Source organism: Sus scrofa, chromosome 15, assembly GCF_054392235.1.
Source record: "Sus scrofa isolate SSC_HxYL_T2T_F1_AM1 chromosome 15, Sscrofa_HxYL_maternal_Yorkshire_Landrace_v2.0, whole genome shotgun sequence".
NCBI classification, from domain to species: domain Eukaryota; kingdom Metazoa; phylum Chordata; class Mammalia; order Artiodactyla; family Suidae; genus Sus; species Sus scrofa.
In genome coordinates, this window is record NC_139397.1 from 37764419 (window position 1) to 37776856 (window position 12438).

Here is a 12438-nt window from a genome sequence, read left to right on the forward strand (position 1 = left end):
CGTTTACAGTGGGCTGGTCACATCCTTCTGTAAAGGTTGCTATGCTAACCACATAGGCTTCTCATTCTGGCTGAAATTGCTTGAGATCAGTCTTGAGAGTGCATCTCAGTTAGCCATATTCCAGAATTGTAGCTGTGATTGCCCCAATTATTCATGCCTCTAGCTGAGCAAGTTCTGTAACTTGCTGCAGCCCTTGAGAGGTGTTTTCTCATTCACGGGTCTGCTGCAGTAAGATTTGGTAGGCTTTCCTAACTTTTGGCAGGAACAACTCCTATGTCAAGTGCCACTTTGAAAAGTTTTTTTTTTTTTTTTTTTTTTTTCTGATGATGACTTCCTGTATTTCATTACTAAATGTTTTCTGTGACTATAGCCATTCTGTCATGCCAAATCCTTTTGTGACATTGACTATTTGGCCATTTTGTGTTCAACTGTGAAAAAACTCCCTGAAAGGAAATGACTGCCATGTAATTGTTCCAATGTTGGCACTATTGCATTATGCAATACATTCTTTGCCTCTTCCTAGCTACTGGTTGTTGCTAGAGGCCCTTGGAATTCCTTGGCTCATAGCTGAATAACCCTTAACTCCTGCCTCTCTCTTTTCATGTCAATCTTCCCACTGTTTTGTATCTATATGTCCATGTCTTCACATGACCTCCTTATAAGGGGGCCAGTGGTCACTGGAAGTAGAGCTCATTCTAATCCTGACTCACCACATCTTTTTTTCTTTTCGTTTTCTCTTTTAGGGTTGCATCTGAGGCATATGGAGTTTCCCAGGCTAGGGGTTGAATTGGAGCTACAGCTGCTGGCCTATACCACAGACATAGCAATGCTAGATCTGAGCCACCTCTGTGACCTACACCACAGCTCATGGCAATGCCAGATCCTTAACCCACTGAGCAAGGCCAGGGATCAAACTTGCATCCTCATGGATCCTAGTCAGGATCATTAACAGATGAGCCGCAATGGGAACTCAATTCCCCTCATCTTAACTAATTACATCTGCAAAGAACCTATTTCCAAATAAAGTCATCTGATGAGGTGCTGTGGGGACATACCTTTTGAAGGGGTACTAGTCAACCTAGCATAATTACAGATCTCTGGACATGGATCTGTTCCCTTTTCCAGGCACTCATATCTCTGCTAACTCAAGCATTTGGAAGAATAAAGTCCCACAGAAGTATGCACAATTCCCCCAGTCTGAAATTTGGAGTTCAGAATTTGAGTGCAGTAACTGGGTTCTATCTTGGTACTGCTATAATTAGGTTACCTTTATTCCTTTATGAATCATTAACTTTGAAAACTGCTGGTTCACTCTGTGACAACCAGTAATACATCATCTTTAACCAGTCTGTACCACCATAAAAAAATGCTGTTCAAGTACTAATTTATTGCTCTGTGACACAAATGGTGCATCTCAAACAAACTCAGCCAATTTTAAGGATGATTTCTGGGCTGTTTAATAAGGCTTCTTCTGCTAGCTTTTGGAAAATGTTACTTTAAAGATTATTATTTTCTGTTTCAGGACAAATCCATGAATAAGGTCCATTCATGTTAGCTATAGTGAGCTGATGCATCTCTTGTCCATAAAACTTGAACACTCGGGTGTCAGAAGTGATTTTTCTGAAGCTAACTTTTCCCATACTTTGAGTTATCAGTTTCTGTCGTGCTGGTGTGCATTTCAGTTGAGGTTTTATTACATTGTGTTGGCAGCACATTATGTTTTTTACACATGGATTTGATTGAGAAATGAAACTGGAATAAGAATGAGGTAGCAGCAGCATCTGTTGCAAGACTCAGCTATTGCTGTTGTCAATCAGCCTGATTGATTAAATATGGTGGTACACATTTTTATTAAAATGAAATACTTCTCTTGAAAGAGGACCATTATGCCAATAGATTATATGACTCTCCTGAAGAGGGTGCCTGAGGAAAAGTCCTCTTGGCAGAGTATAGTAATTGTAGATAGCTGGAACCAATAGGAAAGTTCAGATTAGATCTGGCTGGTTTTATAAAGTGAATTTTTTTCATGTTTGGAAGACATGAGCCAGTGTTTGGGGGTACTGATCCCTGCTGAAGAGAGTTTGACAATTCCAAAACACTGTCCCTTCATTTTGCTGATGTCTTAGGGGCCACTTGGTTTTAAGGCATCAAGTATGACCTAGACCTTTTTAAAAATAAGAGCAAACATTTGGTCAACAGAAAGTTCCATTTCTTTCATTTTATATTCAAATTCATTTTCAGCTTGCCATTGTTTAATAAATCTGAAAAACTGATATCCAAACTAGAGGTGAGAATGGAGATTCTTGAGGATAAGAGTAGACAGATTTTCCCATGGACTTCAATCAGAATCCAGCAAACACCCCTGACTGCAAAACTCTGAAATTTGGAGGAACTTCAAAGAGGAAGTGGTGAGGAGTTGGGTATGTTAGATCATCATAAACTCAAAGAGGTGAAATAGGAAATCAGGACAGCTCCCTGGAGACAACGTAATGACTTGATAGGTCCTATTCAGTTTTGATGTTGCTGATTTTTTTTTTTAAATCTTACTGTGGTCACTTGGGTCACCTTGGCTGGGGCTGAGTATTCCTGGGGTGTTGATGCCTCATGCTGACTCAGGTCTGCCTAAATTCCAGGGAGCCTGTTTATTCATGGCCTCTAGGAAAATGTCTCCTGTTAGAATCCATGTAGGACAGTAACCTCAAAAGGCTCTGCATTAGTGTAAAACACAGAGGTTCAGAAGACGGCTTTTCAGAAAAATAAGTGAGCAATAAGAAAAGAAAAGCCTTTGGAGTAATTCCTTTAACACACAGAATGCTTCTGCTTCAGGGCTTGTGTCAAGACTAATCGTGCAAGATTGAGATATTTTCAGCTGTATCCAATTTAGGTTTCGGCTTTTCCTTTCAGAGGGATTGCCTCTGAAACAATCTTTCTCACTGCAGTCCCCACCCCCGTCTTCTAAAGCCTGTTTGTAGATTTGGGGATTGCTAACAGATTTCAAGAAGAAGAAATCTCTGAAATACCACAGAGCTAAAAGTCAAAAAAAGCAGCAACACTTGAGAAATTTCATTCTTTTAAAAAAATATTTTGTCAAAGGGTGGTCTCCACCTTTCAGTCAACATTCTTCTCTGGACTCAGCCAAGAAGGATGAAAACCCCACAGGTTTGTAGATTGCAACTTGGAGTTTCCTAATTGGCTCGATAGACCTTTTAGGGTATGGTCTCTTTCTGTGTGATTTCTTTCTTGGCTTCTTGGATCTTGTCAGTGCCAATCCATGAACAGAGGCCACTAGATAGAAGTCAGGAGCAGACTATCTAGCAAGTTGTCTGGAAGCACAGTCATCCTGGTTGTCCAGCCAGGAGCCTGGAGTTTTGCCACAGAAGGAGATCAGGAACAGATATCAGTAACTAGGCAGCACACGTGTTGAGGTTTAGGCCAAAAAGCAAACCAAAGTTCAAAAGTCCTGGAAGAGGAATTCCCACTGTGGCACAGCAGAAATGAATCCAATTAGTAACCATGAGGTTACGGGGTCAATCCCTGGCCTTGCTCAGCGGGTTAAGGATCCCACGTTGCCGTGAGGTATGATGTAGTTTGCAGATGTGGCTTGGATCCTGCGTTGCTGGGGCTGTGGCGTAGGCTGGCAGCTGGTGCTCTGACTTGACCCCTAGCCTGGGAACCTCCATGTGCTGCGAGTGCAGAACTAAAGAGACAAAAGACAAAAAAAAAAAAAAAAAGTCCTGGAAGACACATCAGTGAGGTCCACATAACATCACCCCAAACACTGGGCTGTGACCTGACTCACATATTAAAAAGTCAAGTGATTAAGAGTGTGGGCATCAGATACTAATCCATTATTTCTACCTTTGGGCAAATGCCTTAATCTATTTATCACTTTCCTCATCTGTAGAGATTAAGCATTTTTCTTATGGAGTTATTGAGTAGATGCAGTAAAATAATGTTAACTAAAACTCCTGTGATAAATGGCAAATGCTTAATGTGTTGTAGTGATTATGCTTTCCTATTTCTAATATGCTCTTTTCAAAGGTGGAACAGACATGAGTCTGAGAGGGCCTGAACCCATGGAGCAGGTGTGAGGGTGACCAGGCTAGGAGTGGAACGTAGTGTGAAAGAGATGGTCCATTGTCACCTAGCCAATGCTCTCATGTAAAAAATTGAGTGGAGCTTCATTAGCTATTTTTTTCTCCTCCTCAATTTCTGGTAGTTTCAAAGAAGTTTTGTTGTTATTCTTGTTATTATGGTGTGTTTTATTTAACTTTTTGTTAAAGTATAACATACTTTTAGTTATTTATTATTTACTTATTTTTCTTTTTTGGCCATACCTGCAGCATATAGCTTTCCCAGGCCAGGGGTTGAATTGGAGCTGCAGCTAAGGCCTATGCCACAGCCACGGGATCCTTAACCCACTGAGAAAGGTAAGGAGTCAAAGCTGCATCCTCACAGAGACAACATTGGGTCCTTAAGCTGTGGAAACTCTGTAAATTATAAGATAACTTTAGAAAAGTACATCATCATAAGCAAAGAAAATAATTTTTCACAACTGGAGCACACTCATGTAACTAGTAGCCAACTCAAGATCAAAATAATTTGGAGTTCCTGCTTGACATAGTAGGTCAAGGAGCCAGTGCAGCTGGAGTTGCTGCTGAGGTGTGGGTTCCATTCCTAGCCTGGCACAGTGGATTAAGGATCTGGTGTAGAATCTGGTATAGGTCACAGCTGTGGCTGGGATTCAATCCCTGGCCTGGCAATGTCCTTACACTTCGGGTGTGGTCATTACAAAAAAACTGAAATATTAGAACAATTCCAGGACCCTCAGAGCCTGCTTCTTGCTCCCTTTTAGTCACTATTCCTACTCCACAGGGAGCCACTATTCTGATTTCTGCCACCAGATATCAATTTTGTCCATTTTTGGACCACATGTAAATAAAATCATGTACAATAAGCTCTTTTACATCTGGCTTCTTTTGATCAGCATTTGCTTGCCAGATCCATATACACTGTAGCTTGTCTTTGGAGTTCCTTCATTCCAAATGTACATCTGATTATTCCATGCTTGTGGGTATTTAGGATGTTTCCAATTTAAGGTTATTGGGGACAGTGTTTTTCTTGGACATGTCTTTTGGTGAACCTGTATGCTCATTTCTTTTCAGTATGTGTCTAGGAATGGGATATTGGGTCAGCTATAAGAGGTGCTCTCAAACAGTTTTCCCAAGTGGTTGCACCAATTTACTCTTCCCAGGAATGTATATAAATCTGATTGCTTCCCATCATCCTCATCTCTTGGTATTGTCTCCTGGTAACCTTTCTGGTGGGTATAGTGTACTGTACTGTGGATTTAAATTTTCATTACCCTGGTGACAGATGAAGTTGGGTACATTTTTGATTGGAAATCTGTGTCTTGGAGAAGCCCGAATTTTCTGACACTCTATACCGACACTCAATGTCAATACTGCTGCTCCAAACTGAGGTGTGGATTTAGCAATCAGAATGGGGGCTGGGGTTGGGGTGTGCTTCCTCACAGTCAGCGTTGCCTCTTTTCATCTTGAGTAACATGTACTGTTCTGGGCCCTCCACTTTATAATGATGGAGATGAAAGAGGGTGTGTTTAGAGAAGAGAGACCAGGTCAGCATTCAGACCAGCAAGGGGAACAGTAAGAATAACTGAGATTGTTCAGGCTATAGGGAGATGTCAAAGGGAAACAGAAAAATCACCATTTAATTTATGAAAACTGTCTTTGGAAAGAGGCAGTAGGATTGTTTGATAGGAACCATGAGGCAAAACTATAAAAAGTACAGGAATGAAGTTTGCCGGATTGCAAGTTCATCCTTTGTTATCTTGCTCTTTCTTCTGGTTTAGCTTGATGTTAGCCCAAACAACAAGGCAAGGTCGGTCTCCCTTTCAGGCCACAAAATGTTGTCATCTAATTTGTGTAGCTTAATTAGCTGCTTCAGTATAAGGAATACCTTAGGATACAAATGACACCTATTTCATGATTTTATTATTCCCAGTAAATATTTAGCTCCTCTAAGCTCTAGAGACTAGACTGAGTTAGTTCTTCGCAAAGGACAGACATGGTTACAAGTGGAGGCCTCATATGTCGCTGATGAATTCTCAAAAAATTGGTACTTACAAAACAGAGCCAGTCTGAGCTAGAAAAACAATCAAACAAAGAAGACAGTTCATGGAGACACTTTATTACTTAGTTGACTCAATATGAGTGAGAGATGCTAATGGTCAAGAGTGGGGCCAAGTTTGCATGAGGCTAATAATGTCTCTAAAAGGATACAAGAAATAATTTGATTTCAATAGAAAAGGTGACAAAGCTAAGGCTATTGGGAAGGAAGGGTAAGGCAAAGGAGGCAAAGCGGGAGAGAGAATCAGGTGCAAATGTATGGAAGATGAGATCCTTGAGGGAAGAGCGCCATGGATGAAGAAAGTTGAGCAGTGGGGATAGAGGGAGAAAGGTCAGGGAACAAAGGGAAAGAGCTATTTCGAAAGGTCTGTAAATCCATATATATGTCAAATATTGTCGATATGCTTAATGTATAATGTTATACACACAAATATCTATGTTGCTCTTTAAATATGCACAGATGCTGTATTGCTTCAACTATCTTTAAAAAAGATACTGAACTCATAGTTAATATTGTCATGTATCTTCTTAATCAATGATTCAAAAGTCCAGCTTCTCACATGTATGGGTAAGGGGAAGTTTTTGTCACTAAAAAAGTGTCTTATATTTGCAATCATTGGTAACCATTAATCTGGATGGTTACAAATATGGTTGTTCGTATCAGTCTACAGAAAACTGGAAATTCAGATAATCAAGTATGGAAAAGACGTGAAGTCTGAAAGCGAGTTTGGGTTACACACTTATCACTCTTAAGACTGAAAGGAATCAAGATAGCTTATTTTACACATTCCCTTACTTCTGGCCAGGGTCAAACCTCATCCACCTTAGACAGATGCCAGTCTATCTTGCTCTCTACTATTATTTGGATCTGTTTCCCAAGTTTTTTGAGTAGAAATCACTGCAGTGTCTACAAAAGAAATACAATGGTAAACAGTGTTCCCTGCTTTCTGGAAAGAGGAATACAAACTTTCTTGGATCCTTTATTTTAAACTTATAAAGCTCTTTCTACCAAGATTTCTTTACTGAACCTAAGTTTGACATTGGGAGATTATCATGCAGTGACAGTCTTTTTTTTTTCTTTTTTTAGGGCTGCACTTGCGGCACATGGAAGTTCCCAGGCTAGGGGTCGAATGAAAGCTGCAGCTGCCAACCTATGTCACAGCCACAACAACTCCAGATCCAACTGTGATCTGGAGACCAACACCACGGCTCGCTGCAACACCAGTTCTTTAACCCACTGAGTGAGGCCATGAATGGAACTCATGTCCTCATGAATACTAATTGTGTTTGTTACCTCTGAGGCTGAGCCACAGTGGGAACTCCCGTAGTGATAGTCTTGATCCACATTTTCTTGCCTGGGAATCACAAAAAGATGCTGATGCTTAAAAGATAGGAAGAACAAGAGGTTGGATGCTCTCTACAACCCATATTGTTGCTGTCCACAGCACTATTCCAACACCATTGGAGAAAATATAGTAAAGACACTGAAATAGCCTAGTTAGAGTTTTAACTATGAGAAAGCTACACTCCCTCCCATTTTCTCTCCTCCTTCTAGTGTGTGTGTGTGTGCGCGCATGTGTGTGCGCACACACACACTTTGTAAGCAATGCATTAGTAAAACAAGCTAATCAGTCTTGGAACAGGCAAGCAATCAAACAAAAAAAGACATTTTAAGGAAGGCTCCTATTTTCTCACTGACAGGATACACATTAACTAAACTTAGCAACAGCTGCTCTGGTGGGAAGACATTTTTCTTTGGGCTGTCAGCAAGTTTTGATCCTCCCCATTCTCCCAGCATATATCTAGAAAAATTCCAATATGATCACACTATTGCGGCAGTTAGCTAAATAGCTAGTGTAATACAGGAAGCACTCTCCATCCCTTTCTGAGTGGAAGGCTGTGGTCATTTCACTTTTCCAATCAAGCCATGAACTCTGGATAGAGGAGCACTACTATCTACCCAAATAAAAGACCTGGAAAGACATTTTATAAAGGTACTGACCTTTGAGCTGAGCTTTGAATAATGAAATCTGCTATTCCTCCCATCTCAGTTGATACATATTAGTAGCTCAATACATGATAATTGATTGATTGAATTATAAACCCTCAAGAGGCATACATGTGTATATTCAGCAGCAAGAGAATACCATACATATATAAAAATGAAAGGGAAAGCATGAGAGATATTCAACGTTGGTAGAAGAATTTGAAATGCTTCATACTGATTAAACCAAAGAAGGTGAGGAGTTAAATTGGCCTCGGAGGATCAAAAGGACAGATGTGCTGGGATGGATCCAAAAGCTATTCCATGGGATTGGAGAGGGAGAAAGAGGATTGTTGCTTAGGAACAGTGAGAAATGAAGAGCAGTATGATATTTGAAATAATTTATTCAAGTACTTACAAGATGCAACAAAAATATGAGATGGTCCCTATCTATAAGAAACTCACAGTCTGATGGAGGAGATAAATGCAAAAGCACACAAATTAGAATAAAATGGATTATGTGATAAAGTTGGATAGGCATGATTTTTAAAGGCTTAGGTAGACTGACCCCATCTGTCCATGGGTAAGGAAAGACTTCCTCTAGAAATTAGCCAGGCAGAGTATATGAAATGGAGTTACTGGTAGAGGAAATTACGTGTGCATGGGAGAGTATGATAAGTTAAGGCAGGATTCTTAACTATGACCATATATTAGTGCCACCTAAGGGACTTTAACAAAAACCGATCAGCTTCAACTTATGGCTATGATTGTATGAGAATATATTTCCCAGTGAAAATAATAAAAGCTCTATAAAAGGAAAAAACTAACAGTCCCTTGAGAGCATTAGCACATAACCAAAGCAGCCAGGCCTTGTGGGGCCAAGATCCTAGAAAAAAGTCATGTTCAATATTTTCTGATCCTTTTATTCTGGAAATATTTGCTGATTTATAAGCATAATGGGGCTGAGAGACTAAGCAGAGAATAGTGAATCAGAGCTTTTGGTAGTCTTATGGGACTAACAGGACAAAATCTGGAGTTTATGAGGCATACCAGAGCAAGATCCCAGAGAAAAGAGAACCTCAGATAAGTGAGCCTTATATTCTGTATTGCTTTCACCTTCAGACATTTGCCAATTTCTAAGTTGCACTGGCCAGCATAGAGGCAATAATACAATGCAGAACTTTCTGCAGTCTCTGAGTGCTGGGGAACATTATTGGAGTACAGGACATAATACAGAAGAGGGCCTTATAAACACTGAAGCTTTCAGTTAAGACCTATAAAGCCTATACGCTGAGATTAGGGGAAAATATAAAAAAAGGATCAGCTCTTATGAAAATCAAAAGCAAGTTTTGAATTATCTCAGTTATTACCCAGACAAGGTTATATTTCCACTTTAATTGCCATCCAAAAGGAAATTAAAATTCTTGTGGAGGAAGATAACATTACCCAAATCCTCTACAATTTATTATACACAATGTCCAGCATTTAATTAAAAATCACTCGGCATTCTAGAAGGGAAAACAAGAGAAAAAAATAGGTAATAGAAGTAGACCCATTGGTAATTCAGAAATCATTATTTAACATAGTCTTTAACTGTAATAAACACGTGCAAAAAATAGATGACAAGATAAAGAAGTTCACCAGAGAGCTGGAATCCATAAATAAGAATTAAAAAGAATTTCTAAAACTGAAAACTACAATAACTGAAGTGAACAATTCAATAGATGATTTTAACAGAACAATAGACATATCAAAAGAAATGATTACAAAACTTAAGTGTAGGCCAGTTGAAAAGAGAAAAAAGTTTGGAAAACACCAAAAAAAAAAAAAAAAAAAAAAGCATGAGAGACATATGCGACATGGTGAAAAGTTCTATTAACCTGTAAGTGTAAACTCAGAAATAAAAGAGAAAGAGAATGGAATGGAAACAATGTTTGAAGAAATATTGTCTGAGAATTTTCCAGAACTGATGGAAATCATACAGTTACAAATTCAGTAAGCACTATAAACACCAAATAGAGCAATTACAAATAAAACCATATCTAGGAACATGATAATCAAACTGCTTAAAAACAAAGATAAAGAGGAAATCCTAAAAAAGATCACGTTAAAAAGACACATTAACCTCAAGGGAGCAGCAATGAAACTGATATTTGACTTCTCAACAGAAATGGTGGAAGCACAATTTAAATGGAATGACATGTTTACAGGCTGAAAGAAAATATCTTTCATTATAGAGTTCTATATCCAGCAAAAATATCCTTCAAAAATGAAGATAAAATGAAGACATTTTAGACTACCAAAAGTCTAGACAATTTGCCACCAACTGGTATACTAAGATGAATACTAAAAAGAGCTCTTTAGATAAATGAAAAATTATCCTGGAGAGAAATACAGAAATGTAAGATGAAATGAAGAGCAGTACAAGAGGTAGATACATATGTTAACTAAATGACTATTGTGTATAACAACCACCACAAAATCACGTTTCTGAGATTTAAAAGAACATAAAATCAAAATGCATGAAAATTATGAAATTAGAAATAAAAGAAAAATTAGTTAAAGAATTTTAAGATTATTTCATTATCTGGGAAAGAGTAAAAATATCAATTTATAATAGATCCTAAAAAAGCAAAGACATACAATGTAATCTATAGGGCAATGTTTCTTGAAGTGTGATTCCTGGACCAGCTGGGTTGACAGCAAGCACCTGGAGACTTATTAAAAATTTCTTGGGTTTCCCCCTAGACCCACTGGAGGAGAAAATCTGAAGTGAAGCCCAGAAACCTGAATTTTCAAATGCTTTCCAGATGTTTATGATGCGTGCTAAAATTTGAGGATATCTACTTTAGAATAAACACCATAAGAATAATAAAGGAATTCATATCGACTAAAGAATTCACAGCTAATATTAATATAAAGGGAGGATGGAATGATAGAAATTCTTGATTAGGCCAAAAGGAGGCAAGAAAGAGAAAATAAAGGATGAGAGAAGAAATGTGACAACTAGAGAACAAATAAGGTGGTGGATTTTAAAACCAAATGCATCAGCAATAATTTTAAGTATAAATGCATTAAACATTCCAGTCAAAAAGTAAAGACTGTCCATATGAATAAAAGTGAAAAATTCAATTAAATGTTACTTATATAAAAGACACATCTTAAATGTAAGGGCACAGAGAAATTGGAACAAAAATGGTGGGACTATATATATATATATATATACATATATATATATATATATATATATATATACACATATATATATATATATATATAAGAATCAACCAAAACAACTGGTATAGCTATACTAATATCAAAGCAGATTTTAAAAGAAGCAACTCAAAATGTTAGAAAATATCAAAATGTTAGAAACGCTAGAATGCTAAAATGTTAAAACCTGTGAGGAATGTTAGAACCTATGAGAAAGATATAGTTATATACTTAAAATAGCCTCTAAATAAATAAAGCAAAAAATTATGGAATTAAAGAAAAAATAGAAAATTCTACTAACAAAGTGTGAGATTTTAACATAGCTCTCTCAGTAACAGATAAGTAAATAATGCAATATCAGCAGAATTACAGAAAATTTGAACAACAGAATTAAAAAAATTAAAACAGTATAAAAAAAACACGTATTGATATCTCTAGGACTCTGCAGGTAATTGAAGGATACATTTTCTTTCACATGCTCATAAAATAATAACCAGAATAAACTATAAACTGAGCAATAAAATAAGTTTCAGCAGACTTCACAGGATTGATATCATATATGGGATATATTCTCTGATTATAATGAAGTTTAATTATATGAAAAGCAAACCCATGACTCAAAAAATAAATCAAAATATATCCCAGACACCTAAATGAATTCAGATATAGTCATATACCATTAAGAGAATACATCATGGGACTCATGTCTAGAATGAAAGTTTAGCTTACCTTTAGAGAATCAATCATTAAAATTCACCACATTAGCAGGATAAAGGAAGAAATATATAATCATCTCAAGAGATGTAGAAAAAGTACTTCATGAAAATTAAAATTCTGGGAGTTCCATCATAGCTCAGTGGGTTAAGGATATGGCATTGTCACTGCTGCGGCACAGATTTAATCTCTAGCCCTGGGAACTTCTGCATGCCACAGATGTGGCCAAAAAATTAAAATTTTATTCATTATTAAAATTCTCAACCAAGTAAGATTAGAAGGACTTTCAATCTGTAAAAGGATATCTATTTAATGCTGAAATATTGAAAGTTTTCCTTTTGCTCCTGGAAAAGTTATTTTTCCCCCTCTAACGGGGTA